Here is a 27,465-nt window from a genome sequence, read left to right as displayed (position 1 = left end):
AGAGGTACTGCTCTCAGATCAGTCCCCAATTATATTTTTTCATAAAAATTTGAGTATTTCCCATTTATTCAGTAAATCTAAAGCATATCTTTACAATTATTTTTCTAGATAATCAATGTCTTTCTGGCAATTTAGCTCACTTTTATTGTTCTTTTCTTATTATTCTGTCTTCTTTTTTTAAAAGAGGCAATATTCCTTTATCTTCTATGTGTTTTCAGTGAGCATTTGAGATTTCTTTATGTAATATATTTTCTGTCATGAATTAGATATTCAGAATAATCTTTAAATCTTAATCTTCATGATAAAATGTATTTTGTGCCTCAAAGTGTAAGGGAAACCTACAGAATCGGAATATATTTACAAATCATTTATCAAATAAGTGGTTAATATGAAAATGTATAAAGAACTACTATAACTAAACTGCAAACATAACCTGATTAAAAAATGGGCAAATAAATACACAATTCTCCAAAGATGAACAAATAGGTAACAAACATATGAAAATATGTTGAGTATCACTAATAATGATGAAAATGCAAATCAAAACCATAATTATATATCACTTCACACCTTTAAGGATGGCCACTATCAAAAAAATAAATTTATAAATAATGAATGCTGGTGGGAATGGCAAGAAATTAGAACTCTTGTGCACTATTAATGGAAATGTAAAATGGCGCAGCCACTGTGCAAAACTACATGGTGATTTCTCAAAAAATTAAACATAGAATTATCATATGGCCCAGCATATTTTTCAGCCTTATAAAGGGAAGTTAATTCTGGTATAAGTGACTACATGGATAAACCCCAAGGACAGTATGCTAAATAATATGAGCCAGTTACAAAGACACAATTATTTTTAAAGTATGAGTATATTTGCATTAACAGGTTGTTAATTAATAGTTGTATGTGAAATTAGATTCTAGGTATCTTAAAAAAAAAAAAAAGCCCCTTAGAGTGCTTGAATCATGCAGGATGCTGAGTAATTGTTTGCTAGGCAGGGCTATCCATATATTATAGGAACCTCTAGAATCTCTGGTTTCTGTACAATAAATGCCAAGACACAATTTCTGTGTCAACTCAACCATCCCCACAGGTTTCCCATAAGCCCTCCTGCTGGATATACTACCCAACTGAAAACCTCTTCTCTCTCATTTTGTGCATCATAATCTACTAAGAGTGTATGTCCATTGTCTGACTCTTAAAAAAACTGAAAAAAAAAATCTGAAAAGAGATAGCTGTCACTCTGGATTTTATATCTCCGTGAACTCTCATTAACACCTAACCCATGGCTGAATTTCAATAAATAATTTGTTGTTTAGTTTCCAAGTTGTGTCTGACTGTTTTGCGACCCCATGGGCTGTAGCCCACCTGGCTCCTCTATCCATGGTATTTCCCAGGCAAAAATACTGGATGGGGGGGTTCCATTTCCTTCTCCAGGGGATCTTCCTCATGTAGGGATCAAACCCACAGCTCCTGCATTGGCGGGTAGATTCTTTACTATTAAGCCACCTGGGAAACCCTAACCTATAGCTGAATCTCAGTGAATATGTACTGAATGATAATAATTTAAAGAAATGAATTGCATAAGTACCTTCCAGAGTCATCTAAAAGATCAGATGTCAGTTAACGATAATGATCTTTGGATTCTTCAGGTCCACATTGTATAGATTTGCATTCAGAATCTGTGGCAAAGTTGAACCTTCCATTCAAATTTGTCAAATTTTACATCTAGTTGCTTTCTCTTTTCCCATTAAGACATTACTAAGTTTCCATTTTGTTTCCTGAATCTCAAGTTAAGGAAATAAATTTACAGAAAAGTTTAATTTGCTTTATTAAATTCTCTTTTATAAATTTTTAAAGATAATGCCAATAATGCCAGGATAGATACCTGAGATGATTTGGCCTGAATTTTCTCCTTCATCACCAAAGACTAAATAAAAACTATTTTTTTTATAATTATCACATTCAATATATTCTTTGTATGATACATGATTTAAAATTTCTATTATAAAAGCCTTGTATACATAGGAAAATCTCATTATATTTCCTTAGTTGTAATTACAAAAAGCATCCAGTCATGAAAATATTTCAGTGACATCAAAGTATAATGCAGGAAACTGTATGTATGAAAACTATGTTTTAATAAATTCTTTAATGTGCCAAAATTATAAAGAAAATATGGAACCTCCTATTCAAATTTTTCAGATAAAATTTATTACAAGAATTTTTAATTTGAATTTATTTTAAAAGTTTGTACAGTGAGGTCTCTGCTTTCTTTCTTTATATTGAGTACAATGGCACTTCATTTAGTCTATGTTCAGTAAGTTGCTAAATAAAATACATTATTATAGATATGAGGCATAAATGGCCCTATGTTACAGTGAATTTTCTTCTGATACCTGATAAAGAAATAACTTATCTGACTGAGAAACATTCTGCCACGTGGTCTCAGATATGAATACATATGCCAAACATTGAAACAAGGTTGTTCTAGAGGTTAATAAAATGTCTTCTAAAGATAGTTTACAGAATTTTTTCCATCTCTATAACCTAGGTTATTAAAGTTGTAAGTAAATAAAGGTTTCACGAAGGCACCTCTGGTATTATGTATCATCCTGGAAGTTAGGATCAGTTAAGGTTTCATTCTGAAACTGCCTGAATGCTGTAGCTGGGTTATCAGTGGCAGGATGAGACTTCACATCTCTCCCGGGTGTAGCTGACTCCAGTTGATTCTGGCAGATGTAGATATGGCGTATCTCTTTTATACTGTCTTTGTCTGTCATTGCTGCTCTCTTATCTAGTTTAATTTCCTATTTTTATATTTGTGTGTCACAGTGATTTTATCTCCAAGGGAAAAAAAGTTTAGAATGTAATAAGGTTATGTTCACTATCTAGGTGAGGTTATATTGGCCACTCTGATGGAAATTTGAACAGTTTCAGTATTTACCAATGTACTGTCAGGCTGATTACAAGTTTATATCATTTGTAAAAATCAAAAGTATATTTTACCCCTGGGGAAGTACAGGTAACTACAGATTTATCTTAATGTGTATGATGTTTACATAGCAATGCTTAGAATATAAGTAACTTGCAAAACATCAAAATGTTTTATATTCTGACATTTTTATTTCATTAATATAATTTTGAACTGAGTTGAGATATAGAAACTTGTGATTCTTTTTCTTCATATATCTCCTCCCTTTTGAACCTCCTTCCCATCTCCCTCCTATCCCACGCCTCTAGATTGGTTCAGAGCCCCTGTTTGAGTTTCCTGAGCCATACAGCAAATTCCCATTGGCTCTCTATTTTACACATGGTAAGTTTCCATGTTACTCTCTTCATACACCTCACCTTCTCCTCCCCTCTCCCCATGTCCATAAGTCTGTTCTCTATGTCTGTTACTCTATTGCTGCCCTGCAAATAAATTCTTCAGTACCATTTTTCTAGATTCCACATATATGTGTTAGTATATGATATTTACCTTTCTCTTTCTGACTTACTTCACTCTGTATAATAGGCTCTAGGTTCATCCATCTCATTGGAGCTGACTCAATGCATTCATTCTTATGGCTGAACAGTATTCCATTGTGTATATGTACCACAACTTCTCTATCCATTCATCTGTCAAAGGACATCTAGGATGCTTCCATGTTCTAGCTATTGTAAACAGTGCTGCAATGAACAATTGGATACATGTGTCTTTTTCAATTTTCATTTCCTCAGGGTATATGCCTAGAAGTGGGATTACTGGGTCATATGGTGCTTTTATTCCTAGTTTTTAAAGGAATCTCTATACTGTCTTCCATAGTGGCTGTATCAATTACATTCCCACAAGGAGTACTAGAGCATTCATGATTATTTTCTGAACTAATATTTTAAATGCTATTTCTCATTTTCTCTTTCTCAATAAATTATTTAATACAGTAAGTTTCAAAAATGAAATTTATATTTACATCAAAGGAAAAACAACAAAATTATGGTTTTATGAGGGATCATTAGCTTTAAATAGAATACACTATTGTATTTAAAATAGAAAAACTAAATATTGGTTATAGTTGCAAAGTATGTTTGAAACAATAATATAAATTAATATTTAAACAGTTACTGTAAATTTTGAGATCAATAACAATAAAAATGTGAAATGAATATTAACAAATATTTTATATTTAATGAAATTATATTTAACAAGCCATCTACATGCTACACTTACTTGTAATTAAAGAAATATGAATAAAACAATAGTACAAAGTGAAATTTTAATGTAAAGAAAGTGAAAGAAAGTGAAGTCACTCAGTCATGTCTGACTCTCTGTGACCCCATGGACTGTAGCCTACTGGGTTCCTCTGTCCATGGGATTTTCCAGGCAAGAATACTGGAGTGGGTTGCCATTTCCTTCTCCAGGAGATCTTCCCAACCCAGGGATTGAACCCGGGTCTCCCACATTGTAGGCAGATACTTTACCGTCTGAGCCACCAGGGAATTCCCAAATGTAAATTTGGCAACAAAAATAATAATATGTAAAAATTAAAAAATGAGTTTTATAGAATTAAAGTTATAAATGCATGAATAATACCCAAATTGCTATATCCTCTTTACAGGATGATTCTGTAATATATATTTAAATAAAAATACACATGCATTTGAATGATAAATTCCACTTTATGTCTTTAACTCTATTCGCATAATCCCACTTATGCCAAAAGAAAAAACCATGTTGATATGTGTATTGCAACAGTGCAATATTGTTTTTACTTCCCAAATCAGGAAATAAACCAAAAAGCCCATCAATAAGAGTCTAACTATAACTTATATTTCACTTCATCAAAGACATTATTGCTTGTGTTCATGCTCAGTCACGCCTTACTCTTTGCAACCCCATGGGCTGTAGCCCACCAGATTCCTCTGTCCACGGAATTTTCCAGGCAAGAATACTGGAGTGGATAGCCATTTCCTTCTCCAGGGGATCTTCCCAACCTGAAAACTGAACCCATGTCTCTTGAATCTCCTGCACTGGCAGGGGGATTTTTGAAAACTAGAACCAGCTGGAAAGCTACTTAGCCAATTATACAAAAAATAGGCTATCATTATATGTGACATATATATTGATTATATATATATATGTGTGTATATATATCTTCATAGATATTAAAAAGTATCTCTAAATCAATGAAGTATGATATATAGTGAAAGGTCAAAGGATAATATAAAATATTAAAGAGTATTATAAACACAGCACACTGGAAGGATCCTAAAAGGTTTTCATGAAAGAAAAATGAGTTCAGAATACTGTGAATGATTGTTCCCTTATATATATATATACACATACATACATGCATTTGGATAGTTTAGAAAAGGCAGAGGACCAGAAATCAAATGGCCAACATCTATTAGATCATAGAGGAAGCAAGGAAATTCCAGAAGAACCTCTGCTTCATTGACTATGCTAAAGCCTTTGACCATGTGGATCACAACAAACAGGGGGAAATTCTTAAAGAAATGGTAATACCAGACCACCTTACCTGTCTCCTGAGAAACTTGTATGTGGGTCAAGAAGTAACAGTTAGAACTGGATATGGAACTGCTGACTGTGTACAAAATTGAGAAAGGAATCTGAAAGGCTATACATTGTCACCCTGTTTACTTAACTTTCATGCAGAGTACATCAGGCAAAATGCTTGGCTGGATAAATCATAAGTTGGAGTCAAGATTGCCAGGAGAATTATCAACAACCTCAGATATGCAGTTGATAACCACTCTAATGGCAGAAAGTGGAGAGGAACTAAGAGCCTCTTGATAAGTGTGAAAGATGAGAGTGAAAAAGATGGCTTAAAACTAAACATTCAAAAAACTAAGATCATGGCACCTGGTCCTATCACTTCATGGCAAATAGAAGGGGAAACAATGGAAACAGTGGCAGATTTTATTTTCCTGGGCTCCAAAATCACTGCAGATGGTGACTGTAGCCACAAAATTAAAAGACACTTGCTCCTTGGAAGGAAAGCTACAACAAACCTACACAGCATATTAAAAAGCAGAAACATCCATCTTTGCCAATAAAAGTCCATACAGCCAAGGCTATGGTTTTCCTGTAATTGTGTACAGGTGTGAGAATTGGGCAATAAAGAAGGCTGAGCACCAAAGAATGGACATTTTCAAATTGTGGTGCTGAAGAAGACTCTTGAGGATCCTTTGGACTGCAAAAGAGACCAAAACCAGTCAATCCTAAAGAAAATCAACCATGAGAATTCATTGAAAGGACTAATGGTGAAGCTCCAATACTTTGGACACCTAATGTAAAGAGTCGACTCATTGGAAAAGACCCTGATGCTGGAAAAGATAGAAGGCAAAAAGAGAAAGAGGCGGCACAGGATGAGATGGTTACATAACATCATCTACTCAATGGACATTAATTTGAGCAAACTCCAGGTGATAGCGGAGAATGGGGAGCCCAGTGTGCTGCAGTCTTTGTGGTCGCAGAGTTGGACACAACTTAGCGACTGAACAAACAAAAAACGTAAACAATTTTTGATGTAAGTGAAAAAAAAACTTAATCAGAGCTTTCCTTTTGAAAAGTCATTTTACAGTTCATTGGATAGATGAGTGTAGCAAAATTTATTTTATTAAAAATAATATGTACTATGGTGTATATTTTTATATTTTCTTTATGGTTAAAGGACTCCTGAAACAACCATTTTCTCACTTTGATCTCAGATTTTTACTCTTCCTTAGACAACAACTTTCACTTCAGTAATTTCTTCTTTTACATACCTCCATATTTTTAACATGTATACTATGATGTGTTTGTGGCCCCCCAAAATTTGTATTTTGAAACTTATTGCCATATATTATGGCATTAAGAAATTAGGTCTCTGGAAATTGTTTAGGTCATGAGGGCGGAGCCTTCATTAATGGGAGATTCACATGTCGGTATCCGTGATTTTTAATCCTTTACTCTAGGAAGGAACTCTTCTCCAGGAAACTGAGCAATCCATGCTGAACACCTCTTGGGCGGGTGGGTGGGTAGATGGTTATGAACATTTGGGAGATTTAGTCCTTTCATTTCTAGTTTGATACATCTACTATCTCTGATAATATCTTTCCTGAAAGTAATCTTCAGCCTTCTACTGAAATGGGATGGGTATTGCTATGCCTACTTCGCAGGATGATTTGGAAGGAATATCTGAAAACCTCTAGCTGCTTTTTATAATCAATTTAGAATCAATAATTTGACTTTAAATGTTATTTCTGTTTTCTTTCTTGAATGTGTCTGGGCACTCCAGTTTTTGAGAATTCTGGGATTTGGGTAATATGATTTGTCCTGGAATCTTTCCACTTGAAACTCATTGTTTCATCTGCCTCTATTTAATTTAATTAATTACCACTGTTGCCTCTGCTCCTGAGACTTCATTATTCTATTTTCTCTTCTTGCAGTTGGCTTTCAGTTACTTATATTATTTCATCATTTGATGAAATAAAATCTTTTTATTTTCATTTTAGTAGTTCTCAAAGCTATCAGAAGTAAAGTTTGCTTTAATTCCTCCATGATTAACTGAGAGCTACACATACTATTTTTTTTTTTCTGGGTTTTCATAGAGTATTGAGTTTTCTGCACCCTGTCCTCAACTTATTCATTCATTCACTTATTCATTTTCTATTGAGATGTAATGAACATATAATATCATGTTAGTTTCAGGTAAGCAACATTATGATTCAATATTTGTATACATTCAGAAATGATCATGACAATAAGTATAATCACCATCCATCACCATACATCAGTTCAATTCATTTCAGTTCAGTCGCTCAGTTGTGTCTGACTCTTTGCAACCCCATGAACCGCAGCATGCCAGGGCTCCCTGTCCATCACCAACTCCCAGAGTCTACCCAAACCTATGTCCATTGAGTCAGTGATACCATCCAACCATCTCATCCTCTGTCGTCCCCTTCTCCTCCTGCCCTCAATCTTTCGCAGCATCAGGGTCTTTTCAAATGAGTCAGCTCTTCGTATCAGGTGACCAAAATATTGGAGTTTCAGCTTCAACATCAGTCCTTCAAGTGAACACCCAGGACTCATCTCCTCTAGGATGCACTGGTTGCAACTCCTTGCAGTCCAAGGGGCTCTCAAGAGTCTTCTCCAACACCACAATTAAAAAGCATCAATTCTTCAGTGCTCAGCTTTCTTTATAGGCCAACTCTCACATCAATACATGACTACTGGATAAACCATAGCCTTAACTAGATGGACCTTTGCTGACAAAGTAATGTCTCTGCTTTTTAATATGCTGTCTAGGTTGATCATAACTTTCCTTCCAAGGAGTAAGCATCTTTTAATTTCATGGCTGCAATAACTATCTGCAGTGATTTTCAAGCCCAGAAAAATAAAGTCAGCCACTGTTTCCACTGTTTCCCCATCTATTTGCCATGAAGTGATGGGACCAGATGCCATGATCTTAGCTTTCTGAATGCTGAGCTTTAAACCAACTTTTTCACTCTCCTCTTTCACTTTCATCAAGAGGCTCTTTAGCTCTTCTTCACTTTCTGCCATAAGGGTGGTGTCATCTGCATATCTGAGGTTATTGGTATTTCTCCCAGCAATCTTGATTCCAGCTTGTGCTTCCTCCAGCCCAGCATTTCTCATGATGTATTGTGCATATAAGTTAAATAAGCAGGGTGACCATATACAGCCTTGACGTACCCCTTTTCCTATTTGGAACCAGTCTGTTGTTCCATGTCCAGTTCTAAGTGTTGCTTCCTGACCTACATACAGATTTCTCAAGAGGCAGGTCAGGTGGTCTGGTATTCCCATCTCTTTCAGAATTTTCCACAGTTTATTGTGGAAATACATTATTTTGCTTGTGATGAGGACTTTTAGGATTTACTCTCTAAGCAACTTTGAATTATGCAATACAGTGCTATCCACATAGCATACTGTATTAAATTTCAATATATTGATACAAAGTAAGGTAAATAAAGTAAGAAATTATTGAATTGTTAAGCAAAGATCAACAAAAATAGTTTCTGTATATGTTTCATTTTCATTATATTCTAACTATATTTGAAAAATATATTCAATAAATGAAGAGAAAAATAGTGATTTAGTTAAGGGAAATTGCAAGTAGGATATTTTATGATTTTCAATACTTAGGAATGTCTGTTCTTATACTGGTCACTTAAGATTCATGAAGTAAATTAATTAATCTGTTTTAATAATGAAGGAATTTAGACAGGTCCATCTAGTCGAAGCTATGGTTTTTCCAGTGGTCATGTATGGATGTGAGAGTTGGACTGTGAATAAAGCTGAACGCCGAAAAATTGATGCTTTTGAACTGTGGTATTGGAGAAGACTCTTGAGAGTCCCTTGCACTGCAAGGAGATCCAACCAGTCCAACCTAAAGGAAATCAATCGTGAATGTTCACTGGAAGGACTGATGTTGAAGCTGAAACTCCAATACTTTGGCCACCTGATGCGAAGAACTAACTCATTGGAAAAGACCCTGATGTTGGGAAAGATTGAAGGCAGGAGGAGAAGGGAATGACAGAGGATGAGATGGCTAGATGCCATCACCGACTTGCAGGACATGAATTTGAGCAAGCTCCAGGAGTTGATGATGGACAGGGAAGCCTGGCCTGCTGCAGTCCATGGGGTTGCAAAGAGTCAGGCACATGACTGAGCAACTGAACTGAATTGGATTTAGACAGAAAAATCTTTAGAGTTCAGATTAAAAATATTAACTGAAAAAAAAATTTAAAAAAAATATTGAGTTTCTACTAGTGATTCAATTATCCACTGAACTCTCAAAGAACAAAATTTATGTACTGCCTTTCTCTTAAGGAGGTCATTCAATGGGCAAACAAATACAACATAATTTCAAAATATTATGTGAAGCAATATGATAAACATACAAAGGATATAAAAAATAGATACCATATTTATGGTAGTACTGTCCTTAATATATCATGCATATGGTACAATTCAGTTGTTGTTCACTTGCTAAGTTGAAGAAGTTGAAATGCAAGCGACAAGCTGCTCATTGCATCATTAATACAGATTTCCTTGTTGCCGTGAAGCGCATGCCAGACGCTCAGTTGCTTCAGTACTGGAGTGGTTTGCCGTGCCCTTCTCCAGAGGATCTTTCCAACCCAGGGATCTTACCCACATCTCCTCCAACTCCTGCATTGCAGGCCAATTCTTTACCGCTGAGCTACTAGGGAAGCCCAGGACAGGGAAGCTCAGTTAGAAGGGGGAGGGTATGCATAGGAATGTTAGCTTCTTTCAAATGAAAATTTAACAGATGTCTAGCAAAGTCCTTCCCTTTTGTTATTCCACTATTTATCACTTTGTTACTCAATAACATTTCCATGGTGACTGGAATCTAGTCATGCAATGTCATGGTAGCTGCCATGACCTTCCCTGTGGGCAGCAGTTGGGAAAGGGTTATTTTTGTAACATTACTCATACAGATCTTCCAAACTCTAGTTAAAAACTTGTGCATATTAAATCCAGATACTCAACACAATGTATAGGTATTAATACTTTCTGAATTACTTCATAACTGTTACACAGTCTATCAATCTTTTCTTCCACTTTATCAGTCCTCATGACACACTTTCTCTCCATTAAACAATCTAATAATGAATATCTGTTAAGTGTAACAAGCAAAGTGTATATATGGCACTGATATTGGTTTTTGTATTTACAAAAAGCCAACTAGATGAGAAAGAAAGGAATATACACCAGAATTTCAGTTTTACAATAGTGATATATGTATATGACTGCATTATACATTGTTTTGGAGATACATTGTTTAAAATTATCCCACAATATTTTATTCTTTATTCATCTTTATAAAGCCTTTTTTTTAGTGGATTCTCATACTATCACTTTACAAAATATTACTTTTTGCTTAACTTTTCCAAACCAGCATCTTTTGTTTGTATACACAAGGAAATCTCCTGGCATTCGTGGTTTCCACTTTAAAAACTCAATATTGAATTTGCATTTTTTTTTATTGTGGGTATCCTATAGCTTATATTTACCTGAAATAAATTCTGTGGGTTATTTTTGCTGCTAGAAAGACTGCTGTGATTTGCCTTAACTGGCAGTGATTTTTATTGTCAAACACCTGCATAGGAAACACCTGCAGTTACCTGCCTTTGGAAAGTAATAGACTTTTAAGCAGAAACTCTAGGGGTAAGCAGGAGGATTTCCAAAGTGCAGATGACTAATCAAAGGGGAAAGAGACTTTTAAACAGGATAACACCTATTATATTTTTATTTCTTTACCCAGATATAGACTGTGGATTATTTTGTAAAATACCAGCAATAAAGCTGCAAATAAGCAAATGTAATAACACAGTCAGTGTGATGATCTTGAAAAATGTTTAGGAATTATTAATATAAATTTTGTCTTGACGAATGTATACTATGGACAATTTCTTGGTTATCAATCATATCTAGATCCCTGGACTTTTTACACATTCACATTTAAATCCAAATTTGAAACTAGAAAAACCAGTGTAAATTATAAATTGAATGTTTAATAAAACCATTAATATAACCTAAAGCAAAACCTTTCAAAGCCAGCACATATAATACATTAAAAATAACTCACTGAGAGTGGGGGAAAGAAAGTTAATTTTAAGGTACAAAAAGGAACTTTGTAGACTTCAAAACACAGATATCATCTCTATTATATCCTGACTAAATACTTTACTAATTTTGTGATAATGAAAGAATATCACTAGAGATATTGAGTTCATGTGTCACAACAATGAAAGTATTACTAAGTTTAATATACTTAGCATATATTTAATCAGGTTGAAGAAAACAGAATTCTTTCCTCTAAATACAATAGACTAAAACAAACAGCATATATTGTGAAAATAACCCTCCAGCAAGATTTACTCCAGGGAAACCTTCCTTCTGTAGGCAGCTTATCCTAGTATCTGGCTTGTAGCCTTGAAATATAATTTACAGATCAGCCTTTTAATTGGATATGATTTAAAAAAGAGTAAACTCCGGGAGTTGGTGATGGACAGGGAGGCCTGGCGTGCTGCGACTCATGGGGTCGCAAAGAGTCCGACACAACTGAGTGACTGAACTGAACTGAACTGAAAAAAGTGTGCTAAACAAAACATTTCTTAAAATAATTCATTCTTCTTTAAAAACAGAACCACAAGATGAACTCTTGCTCTGAGCATATGATCAACATTCTAATAATCAATATGAGAATTAACCCTTACAAATCTTATAATGAAATACAGGGTAGGTCACCATCAACATGTAATAAATTTTGATATGTTCTTGAATAAACTCACAGTGACAAGAGGATAAACACATTTCTCTATATTCTAAAATATTTACATGCCTTTTGTCTAATCTATGTTTTAGCACCTCCTTAGATTACTAGGGCTAGGGAACATGTAACCCAGTGCTAGTATACCTAAAGAAACATACTGAATTAGAAATCAGTTCTGTATCATCTATTTGGTTAACAGGCAGAATTATATAATCTTCATACATCAGTCAAGAATACTATTTGTATGTTAAAATAAGCTATAATATACTATAACCTGTATACAATATTTTATAAACAAATATTTGTATACAAAGTATATAATACATTTTTTATTGTATACAAAATATACCATACTTTGGCCACCTGATGCAAATACCTGACTCCTTAGAAAGGACCCTGATGCTGGGAAAGATTGAAGGCAGGAAGAAAAGGGGACGACAAAGGATGAGATGGTTGGATGGCATCACTGACTCGATGGAAATTAGTTTGCATAAGCTCCGGGAGTTGGTGATGGACAGGGAGGCCTGGCGTGCTGCGGTCCACGGTGTCACAGAGTCGGACATGACTGAGTGAACTGAACTGAGCTGAATTGATAACATACTATTCATACTGCTATATATACCATAAACTCAAATTTTCACTGTAATATACTGTACACCATAGCATATATTATACAGTGAAGGTGGCACTAGTGGTAAAGAAGCCACCTGCCAATACAGGAGACCTAAGAGATGGGCTCATTCCCTGGGTTGAAAAGATTCTCTGGAGGAAGGAAGAGCAACCTACTGCAGTGTTCTTTCCTGGAGAATCACATGGACAGTGGAGCCTGGAAGGGTACAGTCCACAGGGTCTCACACAGTTGGACACAACTAAAGCAAGTTAGCACACACACGTACTATATACTATATATATAGTATGCATGTAGCATATACTATAAAGTATGCTATATACACCATTACTATATATCTTGGTGCATACACCAGTGGGATGAGTACTACTTGGGAGCATTTAGAAATGCAGAATCTCAGCCTAATTTCAGATCTACTGAAGTATAATCTGCATTTTTAACAAAGTCTTTTGGTGATTCATATGCATAATAAACTTTGAGAAGCAGAAGCATACATTCGGCAATAAAATCTTGAGCCTGCAAGGTATACTTTATTTCTCAAAAGAAAATATACAATGCTTTTTCACTGTAGTGTTCTAGGTGAGAGAGGATGATATAAAAACTATGCATGGGCATTTTTATTATACATGCAATCCTTGCAATGCACTTATCAAAATAAAACTAGTTTCTGGTTGTTGTGGGGATTATTTGTGGATATAGAGCAAAAAGCAAATTTTGATTGTGTTATTGTTATTAGTTTTGAGGTGTGGAAAATGTAAGACATGCTAAATTTTAATTGAGAAATATGTTTGAGACTGATGGTGCATGCATGCTAAGTCACTTCAGTCATATCCAACTCTGCGACCCCATCGGCTGTAGCCCATCAGGCTCCTCTGTCCATGCAACTATCCAGGCAAGAATACTGGAGTGGGTTGCTATTTCCTACTCCAGAGAGTGATGCACTTCTAGTTAAAAACATTGGGTGGAGAGGGAGGTGGGAGGGGGGATCGGGATGGGGAATACGTGTAAATCTATGGCTGATTCATATCAATGTATGACAAAACCCACTGAAATGTTGTGAAGTAATTAGCCTCCAACTAATCAAACAAACAAACAAACAAAAAAATATGTATTTCACCTTTATTTAGAATAGCAAAATGGGAACAGCCTGTAATTGAAACTAAAAGAGAAGACAAGCTGTAAGTCACTTACACTCCAAACAAGAGAACAGTCATAGTGACTTTAGATTTTTTGCATAACTTTATAATTGCTAGCCACTCTAATTTTATTTGAGTTAGTTTGATATACTTGAATGATTTTAAATTGACTATATCACGGGCTAGCAAACCATGGCCCTCAGGCCAATTCCGGCCAGCGGCCGTTTTTAGTATTTAAGGTTTTGCTGATCTTATATGTGTTGTCTACGGCTCCTTTTGAATTACAAAAACAAACTTGAGTAGTTGAAATAGAGACTGTATGATCTCTGAAGGCTAAAATATATACTTTCCTGTACAGAAAAAAAAATTGTTGACCTATATGAGAAATTCAAATTATCTTCATTTTAGAACATTTCCTTTTCACTGTTTCAGTATCTAAATATCTTTCCTAAATATCTGTCTTAGGTTACCTTCATAAACTTCTGATGGAACTCTACAAATGAATGATGTTTAAGGACAAAAGATATTATAGGTACATCATTGTGTCTCTAAAAATACTGTTGTGTATCTGCCATTTAAAGGATCACAAGCAAACATGTTGTTGTTCAGTTGCTAAGTTCTGTCCAACTCTTAGCAACGCCATGGACTACTACATGCCAGGCTTCCCTGTCCTTCACTACCTCCAAGAATGTGCTCAAGTTCATGTTCATTAAGTCAGCTGATGCTATCTAACCATCTTATACTCAGCCGCCCTCTTTTTCTTTTGCCTAAATCTTTCCCAGCATCAGAGTGTTTTTCAATGAGTCAGCTTTTTGCAAAGTATTAGAGCTTCAGCTTTAGCATCAGCCCTTCTAATGAATATTCAGGGTTGATTTCTTTAGGATTGACTGATTTGATCTCCTTGCTGTCCAAGGGACTCTCAAGAGTCTTTTATAGCACTACAATTCAAAAGCACTAATTCTTTGACCTTCAGCCTCCTTTCAGATCTATATATGACTATGGGAAAAACCATAGCTTTGACCATATAGATCTTTGTCAGCAAAATGATATTTCAATTTTTAATATGCTGTCTAGGTTTGTCAGAGAAGGTTCGATGCTGTAAAGAGCAATATTGCATAGGAACCTGGAATGTTAGGCCCATGACAAGGCAAATTGGAAGTGGTCAAACAGGAGATGGCAAGAATGAACATCTACATTCTAGGAATCAGCGAACTAAGATGGACTGGAATGGGTGAATTAAACTCAGATGACCATTATATCTACTACTGTGGGAAGGAATCCCTTAGAAGAAATGGAGTAGCCATCATAGTCAACAAAAGAGTCCAAAATGCAGTACTTGGATGCAATCTCAAAAATGACAAAATGATCTCTGTTCGTTTCCAAGGCAAACCATTCAATATCACGTAATCCAAGTCTATGCTCCCACCAGTAATGCTTAAGAAGCTGAAGTAGTACGGTTCTGTGAAAACCTACAAGACCTGCTAGAACTAACGCCCCCAAAAGATGTCCTTTTCATTACAGGGGACTAGAATGCAAAAGTAGGAAGTCAAGAAACACCTGGAGTAACAGGCAAATTTGGCCCTGGAGTACAGAATGAAGCAGGGCAAAGGCTAATAGAGTTCTGCCAAAGGAACGCACTGGTCATAGCAAACACTGTCTTCCAACAACACAAGAGAAGACTCTACACATGGACATCACCAGATGGTCAACACCAAAATCAGACTGATTATATTCTTTGCAGCCAAAAATGGAGAAGCTCTATTCAGTCAGCAAAAACAAGACCAGGAGCTGACTGTGGCTCAGATCATGAACTCCTTATTGCCAAATTCAAGAAAGTGGGGAAATTTTAAGTGGGGGAAATTGAAGAAAGTGGGGAAAACCACTAGACCATTCAGATATGACCTAAATCAAATCCCTTATGACTATACAGTGGAAGTGAGAAATAGATTTAAGGGACTAGATCTGATAGACAGAGTGCCTGATGAACTATGGACAGGGGATTATGACATTGTACAGGAGACAGGAATCAAGACAATCACCAAGCAAAAGGAAAGCAGAAAAGCAAAATGACTGTCTGAGGAGACCTTGCAAATAGCTGTGAAAAGAAGAGAAGTGAAAAGCAAAGGAGAAAAGGAAAGATATTCCTATTTGAATGCAGAGTTCCAAAGAATAGCAAGGAGAGATAAGAAAGCCTACCTCAGCAATCAAAGCAAAGATATAGAGGAAAACAATAGAATGGGAAAGACTAGAGATCACTTCAAGAAAATTAGAGATACCAAGGGAATATTTCATGCAAAGATGGGCTCAAAAAAGGACAGAAGAAATGCTAGGGACCTAACAGAAGCAGAAGATATTAAGAAGAGGTAGCAATAATACACAGAAGAATTGTACAAAAAAGATCTTCATGACCCAGATAATCACAATGGTGTGATCACTCATCTAGAGCCAGACATCCTGGAATGTGAAATCAAATGGGTCTTAGGAATTATCACTATGAACAAAGCTAGTGGAGGTGATGGAATTCCAGTTGAGCTATTTCAAATCCTAAAAGATGATGCTGTGAAAGTGCTGCACTCATATGTCAGCAAATATGGAAAATTCAGCAGTGGATACAGGATGGGAAAAGTTCAGTTTTCATTCCAATCCCAAAGAATGCTCAAACTGCTGCACAATTGCACTCATCTCACATGCTAGTAAAATAATGCTCAAAATTCTCCAAGCCAGGCTTCAGCAATATGTGAACCATGAACTGCCAGATGTTCAAGCTGTTTTAAAGAAGGCAGAAGAACCAGAGATCAAATTGCCAACATCCGCTGGATCAACAAAAAAGCAAGAGAGTTCCAGAAAAACATCTATTTCTGCTTTATTGACTATGCCAAAGCCTTTGACTTGTGTGCATCACGATAAACTGTGGAAAATTCTGAAAGAGATGGGAATACCAGACCACCTGACCTGCCTCTTGAGAAACCTGTATGCAGGTCAGGAAGCAACAGTTAGAACTGAACATGGAACAACAGACTGGTTCCAAAGCAGAAAAGGAGTACATCAAGGCTGTATATTGTCACCCTGCTTATTTAACTTATATGCACAGTACATAATGAGAAACGCTGGGCTAGAGGAATCACAAGCTGGAATCAAGATTGCTGGGAGAAATATCAATAACCTCAGATATGCAGATGACACCACCCTTATGGAAGAAAGTGAAGAAGAATCAAAGGGCTTCTTGATGACAGTGAAAGAGGAGAGTGAAAATTTGGCTTAAAGTTCAACATTCAGAAAACTAAGATCATGGCATCTGGTCCCATCACTTCATGGCAAATACATGGGGAAACAGTGGAAACAGTGATTGACCTTATTTTTCTGGGCTCCAAAATCACTGCAGAAGGTGATTGCAGCCATGAAATTAAAAGACGCTTACTCCTTCGAAGGAAAGTTACGACCAACCTAGACAGCATATTAAAAAGCAGAGACATTACTTTGTCAACAAAGGTCCGTCTATTCAAGGCTATGGTTTATCCAGTGGTCATGTATGGATGTGAGAGTTGGACTATAAAGAAAGCTGAGCGCCGAAGAATTGATGCTTTTGAACTGTGGTGTTGGAGAAGACTCTTGAGAGTCTCTTGCACTTCAAGGAGATCCAACCAGTCCATCCTAACGGAAATCATGTCTGGGTGTTCATTGGAAGGACTGATATTGAAGCTGAAACTGCAATACTTTGGCCACCTGATGCAAAGAGCTGACTCATTGGAAAAGGCCCTGATGCTGCGAAAGATTGAGGGCAGGAGGAGAAGGGGACAACAGACGATGAGATGGTTGGATGACATCACTGACTCAGTGGAATGGGTTTGGGTGGACTCCGTGAGTTGGTGATGGACAGGGAGGCCTGGCGTGTTGCGGTTCACGGGGTCGCAAAGAGTCAGACATGACTGACTGACTGAACCGTACTAAACTAGGTTTGTCATAGCTTTTCTTCCAAGGTGCAAGTGTCTTAATATCATGGCTGCAGTCACCCTCTGCAGTGATTTTGGAACCCAAGAAAATAAAATTTGTCACTGTTTCCAATTTTTCTCCATCTATTTGCCATGAAGTGATGGGATTGGATGTCATGATCTTATTTTTTTGAATGCTGACTTTTAAGCCACCTTTTTCACTCTGCTCTTTCACCCTCATCAGAAGCTCTTTAGTTCTTCTTCACTTTCTGCCATTAGAATGGCATCATCTGCATATCTGAGGTTGTTGCTATCTCTCCTGGCAATCTTGATTCCAGCCTGTGATTCATATAGGTCTCATTTCACATGGTATACATGATATACTCTGTATAAAATTTAAATGAGCAGGGTACAGCCTTGGTGTATACTCCTTTCCAAATTTTGAACCAGTCTGTTATTCCATGTCAGGTTCTAACTGTTGCTGCTTGAACTGCATGCATGTTTCTCAGGAGGCAGGTCAGGTGGTCTGGTATTCCCATCTCTTTCAGAATTTTCCACAGTTTGTTGTGATCCATACAAAGGCTTTCGAGTAGTAAATGAAACAGCTGTTTTTCTGGAATTCCCTTGCTTTTTCTATGATCCAATGGATGTTGGCAATTTAATCTTTGGTTCCTCTGCCTTTTCTAAATTCAGTTTGTACATCTGGAAGTTCTTGGTTCACGCACTGCTGAAGTCTAGCTTGAAGGATTTTCAGCATTACCATGCTAGCCTGTGAAACGAGTGCAACTGGATGGTAGTTTGAACATTCTTTAGCATTATGTTTCTTTGGGATTAGAATGAAAACTGACCTTTCTAGTCCTGTGGTCACTGAGGAGTTTTCCAAATACTGAGTGCAACACTTTAACAGCATCATCTTTAGGACTCGTGTGTGTATGTATACATATATATATACATTTGTGACAAATATTTAAGAATACATTTATTGTTTTGTCATGCTTGCTGACATGAACATCCTGGTTTCTCTCCTGGACTCATGTCCCAATAGGTATTTCCATGATTGGGGATCACTGATATGCTATGTAGAAAAGGATAGAGAAGGACTTTTTTTTTTTTTTTTCTGTACTCGTAATTGTATAAAAAGTAAACTGATATGTAGAACCAAGGAAGTAAATTGGTGATTACCTGGAATCCATTTAGACAGGAGAATGTGCCTTAAAAAAGCATCTTTGCAGGTGATGGAAATTCTCTATGTCTTGGTTAATATGGTAGTTTCATTGGCGTAAGCAGTTGTTAAAAACCCAAATAACAGTTCATTTTAAATGTTGCATTCTATTTTATGCATTGTCTCTTCATAAAATTAATAAGAAAAAATGAACTTCACTGTTTCATATGCACTTCAAAGTAATGCATACTATTCTAAGTTTCTGAGTACAGTTCTCTAAATAAAAAAATGTATTTGTTTCTTGTATACTCTCAGTGCTGTATATCATATATCTCTCCTGATTTATTTCTCCTTATTCTGCATTGCTATATGTAAATTCACCTTTATAATTGAGGATTCAATTACCAATGCTTTTATTACAGTTGACCCTTGAACAACATTGATGGGTTTGAACTCCAGGGAACTCTGGTAGTGGAAAATCATACAGATTATTAAGGTAATTTATATAATTCTATGCTTTTATACTTTGTAGTCTCTTTGTTTCATGATTATATGTTCCTTATGTTCTTCTCTCCACTTGCTTATTTTGGAATGTTTTTAAAATTATAATTTTTTCTATATATTTTGTATATATGTTGTTTTATGATCATTGTTAAAATTGATGTGGAAATTCAATTCAGCATTGTTTTATAATATATACATGTATCATGTATTATAAAAATTGATTTTTTCCATAAATATTCACTTAGAATTTCCTACATAGTTAATGTTATTATTGCTCTTCATTTTCCCCTTCATCTTGAAGCCTCACTGCTGATCATTTTCATTCCAATCAATAATTACTTTGTTATTTCCTAGATTTATTGGTTGTTGCTTATCATCTCAAGTGTTGTGGGGCTTATGTTGATATTGATGTTTTTATTATTGGTTTCTTTACTTAATCATTACTTAACCTTAGAGTATATTCTACTCAGTACAGAATTTGATGTTAGTGATACAACATATTTGAAGATACAATTTCATTATCTTCTGTATTTCATTTTATTCTATTGCAAAGTAGTCTGCCATTTTCAATTGGGAAAGTAGTTATAAGAAATAAGTAATTTTTTCTTTTTTACTTTTGACTACTACCTAGAATGTATTTTAGTCTTGACCACAGTTTTTCCTACTTAGTGCTTAGTCATGCTTTTCTTCATTTTTTTTTTTTTCTCTGTTGGATTTCTTAGTGGTTGTTTAAACTATAACTTATTGTGGTTTCTTCTGGAATATTATCAGCCACTATCTCTTCAGATGTATTTTCTGCCTTATTATTTCTACCATCCTCTGACATTTAAACCACACATGTATTAGCTATTTCACAAGGTTTTGCTTGATTTCTTATATTTTATATATTTTCCATCATTTGCCACTTTTGGGCATGTTATCCTGATAATTCTCTTTAAAATTATGAATTTGAAATACGCCACTTCACCAATTAGTTCTTCAATTATGCATCATCTGTCATTAAAGACATTCACTCTGTTGTTAATGTAATCATTTGTATTTTCATTTATGGTCTTCCCTAATGATAAAGCATTCACTGAAATTCAGGAGAGAAGACACAGGTTTGATCCCAGAGTAAAGAGGATCCCCTGGAGAAGGAAATGGCAACCCACTCCAGTAATCCTGCTTGGGAAATCCCAGGGACAAAGGAGCCTGGTAGGCTATAGCCCATGGGGTCACAAGAGTCAGACACGACTTATCAACTAACTAAACCACTACCACAATTTTCAGTTATACAGTTTATTTATTTCTATTATATATTTTTCAATTATTTGTTATAATCTCTATTGTGTAGGTTAATTTCTTATCATATTAATTGTAATTAACTTTCATGACTGGCAACACCAATATTTAGAATTATTATGAATTTATTCTATTTTGTTTTTTCCCTTTTTGAAATTCTTATTTTCCAATAGATTATTTTCTTATAAAAAATAGAATTCCAGACCACAGGAAAGAAAAATTCAAAATAACGTAAAATTCTAGATGATCCTAATTTTCACAAGTGTTTTTAATTTCAGGAGGCAGTTAGAATTAAGGCAGATATTTTTAATGGACTCAGGTATTAAGACGGATTCAGTTATTGTGGGGGGGTGGTCTATTTCCAAATCCCTACTACTCATAGGGTATGGATCCTAAGGTCACTTATAAAAGCCTGGTGTATTTACCTAAGCCCTCCAAATTAGTGCCACAGATGAAAGCTCTAACCACTTACTCATCCTCTTAGTTAATAATTTTTCTGCTGGGATCTGCAATTGCCTTGAGAGGAAAAGAAGCTTTACATACCAAATTAAGTTTGTTTGTTTGTTTGTTTTTAACTCTCCTCTCTTTCCAGATACTGGCTCTTATTGCTTCTGACCTCTCTAAATCCTAACAAACAATATATCTGTGTTATGTCCAACTTTCTGGGTTATTCTCTATGAGAATATTGACCTGAAAAAAAAAAATGTCCTACCCATTGCCTAATGCAGAATTTCTTAAAATTTAATCTTATTCATAATCTATCATTCATATTAGTAACTGTATTGATTACTGGCTTAATGCTGCTGCTAAGTCACTTCAGTCGTGTCCGACCCTGTGCGACTCCATAGATGGTAGCCCACCAGGCTCCCCCTTCCCTGGGATTCTCCAGGGAAGAATACTGGAGTGGGTTGCCATTTCCTTCTCCAGCTCATGAAAGTGAAAAGTGAAAGTGAAGTCGCTCAGTCATGTCCGACTCTTAGCGACCTCATGGACTGCAGCCTACCAGGCTCCTCTGTCCATGGGATTTTCCAGGCAAGAGTACTGGAGTGGGGTGCCATTGCCTTCTCCAACTGGCTTAATGACCTGGGTTTAAATAGTCTTTACTTTTTATATCATTATAAACATTGAGAAAGGGATTTACAATATGGTGTAAATTAAAGAATATTTAACTAAAAGTTATTTGTCTCACAATTTTACTTAAATTAAAACTCCTAAAATGAGACACCCATTTCCCATTTAGTATTGCTCCTTTTACAAAAAAGACTTGCTAGTCATATTATTCCATTTTGTATTTATCTCATAGGATTATTATTAATTGTGTTGTATGGTTTCCACAAAATCTGAAACATATTACAAATTTTAAAATGGGTGTTATAAAGATAATTGTTTAAGGTTATTATCACTTCATAGTGCCTTTAAATACCTTGTTGGGACCTATGGTTATAGCAGAATGGAAGTAAATGCAACTTTATTTCCATTTGCATCATGATTATGTGAGACACTCTTGGTAGAGTTCTACCTTCCTTTGAAATAGGAGAAAGCACAATAAAAATTAGAAGAAAACACTATTAAGTATTATACAGTTTTTTTCTACACCTCCTGATTGAATCAGGAAGTATATATTGAAAGAGCTTTGGCACTAACAGATAGCATACAGGATTTAAAATGCATCAGATATCATTATAGAAGCTAGCACATTGGTTATCAAATAAAAATGTTGAACAATGAAATATCTATATTCTATTTGATGTGATAATAAAAGTTCCTACTGTTCTTGGAAAATAATTATTTTCCCTTGCCAAGATAAAATATAACCACTGAAACTAGTTTATATTCATTTCATAAATCAATGACAATTCACTTCAATGAGCACTTCTGTAAGTCAGCCAATAAGCAACACCAACAATCTATTAAATATACGTCTACAGATAAAGGTCAACCATTCCTCAACACTTCCATTTCTGAAAGTCTGCCAATCCCTGAACTTCATTCATGCTTCTCTAAGCCCTATAGAAGATCAGCATTTTTGATGTGCTCAAAGACTAGAACTTACAAGCACAGCTTTTTCCCTTTATAATCAAACAATACATTTTGCTTGTTTCAGATATTAGAGCATCAACAATAAAAGACTTCACTAATATTTTGTTCTGAAGACCATCTTTTTGTAATTTTCTTCTGAAGAAAAAAAGGTGCCCAGAAGTTCTTTCATGTCTCAATAGTCCTTCAAATTTGGTGTCAATGAGTCTTTTCAACAACATGAACTTTGATTTGTTTCAATACCATTTTGTTTACTTTATACTGTTATCCTATAATTTAAAACCAAATAAGTCTTTCTATAATGTAATTAGATCCCTAGATCAGAGAACACTATCTGTAAATAGTTTTGGTATTAATCTGTTTATTCTTTCATTTATTTCTTTATCCTTGCTTTTCTTATACTTTATTTCACGAGATTTTTAGATTCACAAAGAAAAGAAAAAAAAAGTAAAGTTAGTACAAAGAATTCTCACATACTCCACATTGAGTTTCCTTATTAGCAACATCTTATATTAGTATGGCATATTTGTTACAATTAATGAATATATTGTCATTGTTTAGTGGCTAAGTCATGTCTGACTCTTTGTGACCCTATTACAGCACTCCAAGTTTCCCTGTCCTTCACCATCTTCCAGAGTTTGTTCAAACTTATGTCCATTTAGTTGGCAATGCTATCCAATCATCTCATCTTCTGTCACCTCTTTCTCCTCCTGCCCCCAATCTCCCCCAGCATTAAAATCTTTTCCAGTGTGTTGGCTCTTCACATTAGGGCGTCAGAATATTGGAGCTTCAGCTTCAGCACCAGTCCTTCAATAAGTGTTCAGGGTTGATTTCCTTTAGGATTGACTGGTTTGATCTCCTTGCAGTCCAAGGGACTCTCAAGAGTCTTCTCCTGCCCACAATATGAAAGCATCAATTCTTTGGAGCTCAGCTTTCATTATGGTCCAACTCTCACATCCATACATGACTACTGGAAAAACCATAGCTTTGACTTTAAGGGACCTCTGTCTGCAAAGTGATGTCTTTTCAACATGCTGTGTAGGTTTGTCACAGCTTTCCTTCCAAGGAACAAACATCTTTTAATTTCAAAGCTGCAGTCACCATGTGCAGTGATTTTGGAGCCCAAGAAAATAAAATCTGTCACTGCTTCCACTTTTTCTCCTATTTGCCATGAAGTGATGGGACTGGATTCCATGACCTTTGTTTTTTGAATGCTGAGTTTTAGGCCAGCTTTTTCATCCTCCTCTTTAGCCCTCATCAAGAGACTCTTTAGTTCCTCTTAGCTTTCTGTCCTTAGGATGGTATCATCTGCATATCTGAGGTTGTTGATATTTCTCCTGGCAATCTTGATTCCACCTTGGGAGTCATCCAGCCCAGTATTTCTGATGATGTACTCTACATGTAAGTTAAATAATCATGGTGACAATATACAGCCTTGATGTATACTCCTTTCCCAATTTTGAACCAGTTCATTGTATCATGTCTGGTTCTAACTGTTACTTCTTGATCTGCATACAGGTTTCTCAGGAGACAGGTAAAGTGGTCTGGTATTCCCATCTCTTTAAGAATTTTCCACAGTTTGTTTTGATCCATGCAGTCAAAAGCTTTAGCATAGACAATGAAGCAGAAGTAGGTGTTTTTATATATAGATACTTTACTAATAATTATTTCCATACTTTACTCAAATGTTCTTACTTCTTACCTAATATATATTTTGCTTCCATATCCCATCTAAGATACCAGATTTTATATTATATGTAATTTTACATTATACTATTTATTCCTAGGATACTCTTGTTTGTGACAGTTGATGCTTCTTTTTTATTTGTCCTAATTGTACAAAATCTCATCTCCTTTGTTTGGTTTAGCACTTAATTATCTTGTCTCTGTTGAGTTTTTGAGGAAGTTCTTCATAAGAATGGGTTAACGCATAGATCTGATAAGTCTCATATCTAAGTCAGCACAAAAGCCCAATATTTTAATTGTATTTGCTAATTCACACAAAGATAATTGCTTAAACTTTGCCTTGGATTCCTCAACAGAAATTCCAGAGTATTCTCTCACTTGAGAAGTCACATCTGGGTCATTTTGCTTAGTCTAAATTCTGAGATCAATGATAGTTGAGAAATTAATTCTAATATTGATTCTTGCTTCTGCTTAGCTGGGAAATGAAAACCCCTTTTATAAGTATACATGTTAGAACTGTAGTGGCTTCCATCCTTTGTGTCATGGTTTCATCTATAAGAAAGCTGAAATCTACTAATACATAGAGACAAAATTGTTTTCCTAAATATACTCTCAATAAAAGCTTGGCTTCTTTACTTACCTTACTGTTACTAAGTATTACTAAAAATTAAATAGGATGACAATATGGGAGTTTTTTGCCGTGTTAAAAATATCACTTAACAACTTTAGAAAGGAGAGAAAGTAAAATGAAATAAACAATCTGATCAACTTCCTATGATCTATGTCCTGAGATCTCAAAATATCCTCTCTTCATTACGCTGTATGATGTCCAAATAAAATAATTCACACTAAAACCAATTTAAACTTACACATTTTAAATTCTGCCTAACTCGGTCTTTTTTTTGTTTTTCATTCTACCAGCCAAATAAATCTCTTTTTTTTTCTCTCCTTCTCTAGATCTCTGTAAATGAGCCATCCATCCATTAATTTTTGTTCTAAGGAGAAGGACAGTCTTACTGCACATACTCCATTAGGAATTCTGGACTAAATGTTGGATCTATATAAGCTGCATTTAAGCCTTGGCCTATAGCCAAGTCAAGGTCAATGATTAAAGATTTTCTTAAACTTCAGGAAGACAGACAGAAATTTCCTTCTGAATTAAGGATTTTGTTAATGCTTATTTAATCAAATAGCTCACTTAATTGTTAATGCCTGAGAGGGAAATGTTGTTAAAAGCAGCTGAGTGCAAAAAGCCAGTACAGGATTTTAAATAGCATAGCTGTTCATAATTCAAATAAATGTTCTTGAAAAGTATGATATGTACTATGTAATGCTGTTTCAGAAACCTTTCCATTAAGGGTACATGAGGCAGAGATTTTAACTTGTAAAGGAAATATAGAAGAGGCAATAAATGACTGAAATTTGACTTTAGAGAAAATGTTTTTTTTCTCTTTTTTAAATGCTGAGTGAACACCTACACTTAGAAAGGAGGCTTCTCTTTAAAATAGATATACAGAAAGAAAAAACGGAATTGGAAATTGACTTTTAAAACATATGGCTGAGCACTTTAAAGGAATAGTGGAGATTAAACAAACAAAATCAGAACAAATTTGTGACTTATCAGACAAGATAATTGGTCTCCAAATAAAGAGACTACAGAGGGGTCTTCCCTTAGCTATCAATTTTGAATTTATTAAGAGGGGTCCCTTAGAATATGCAACCCTCCGGACAACCCAAATCCTCCAATATTCAAGTCCTTTACGTAAAATGACTTAGTTCATCGGGCCCTTCTGTATCCATGGACTCTGTGTCTGTAGATGCAACCAACCATGAATACATCTGTGGTTGGTTGAATCTGAGGATGTGGAATCCAGATACAGAGAGCTGGCTGAGGTAGCCTCTAACAAGCTAAAGATATACAAAGCTAAAGCAGTTAGCTAGCTGCGTTTCCTCTATCTCAGTCAATGATGGACATGTTTAATTAACAAAATAATATTTGACTCATTTATTTAAAACATTTGTTGCATTTTCTTCAAAAAGATAACTTATTTTTATTTGGAGGGTAAATGCTCCATGAAGAGAGTAATTCTGAGTCTTTGGCACCTTACACTCTAATTATTTTGTTTAAAGAAAAGTGTGTAAGTTACACAGAACACAACATGCTTATTACTCGTAGATGAAAATTTCCTGAAAGTTCATGTTTCTTAGCGTAGTCACTGGACCTTATTTTTCTTATACTTAGTATCCGTGTCTCATTTTAATATGATGGATTTCACAATTTATCATTATATTATCACTATTATATACAATTATACTTTTAAAATATTTTAAAGATATATCATAGCTTTTATTACCAAGTCACAGCCTAAGATTAAAAATCACAATGTTACTGCATTTTGTGGTTAGGAATTAGCTGTGATATTCAAAGGTTGTACCATCTTAGACACACAACTTCACATCTCTGTTTCTTAAACTCTTTATTCAAAAACTAATAAAAATAGTAGTTAGTGTTGTGAACCCCAACAACTCCTTATAGTCAAAGGATGCCAAAGAAAGCCTGGTATCCTTAATCAATCAATCAGTCATTCAGTTCAGTTCAGTCCCTTAGTCGTGTCCAATTCTTTGTGACCCCATGAACCACAGCATGCCAGCGCTCCCTGTCCATCACCAACTCCCAGAGTTTACCCAAACTCATGTCCATCCAGTCGGTGATGCCATCCAGCCATTTCATCCTCTGTCATCCCCTTCTCCTCCTGCCTTCAATCTTTCCCAGCATCAAGGTCTTTTCAAATGAGTCAGC

At 35.4% G+C, this 27,465-nt stretch overlaps 1 long non-coding RNA gene across 2 annotated transcripts in view; it reads left to right on the top strand.

Annotated features, from left to right (window-relative positions):
- Window positions 1-26,323, top strand: part of LOC122687009 — a 79,449-nt gene extending 53,126 nt beyond the window's left edge. For both annotated transcript variants that reach the window (XR_006338980.1, XR_006338981.1), the window contains exons 2-3: window positions 19,580-19,653; window positions 25,623-26,323. This is a non-coding gene — a long non-coding RNA (uncharacterized LOC122687009). The remainder of the gene's footprint in view (window positions 1-19,579; window positions 19,654-25,622) is intronic.
- Window positions 26,324-27,465: the final 1,142 nt, after the last annotated feature.

Source organism: Cervus elaphus, chromosome 30 (genome assembly GCF_910594005.1).
Source record: "Cervus elaphus chromosome 30, mCerEla1.1, whole genome shotgun sequence".
Lineage (NCBI taxonomy): Eukaryota > Metazoa > Chordata > Mammalia > Artiodactyla > Cervidae > Cervus > Cervus elaphus.
The sequence above is the reverse complement of the archived record's forward strand: the minus strand, read 5'-3'. Positions and strand labels throughout refer to the sequence as shown.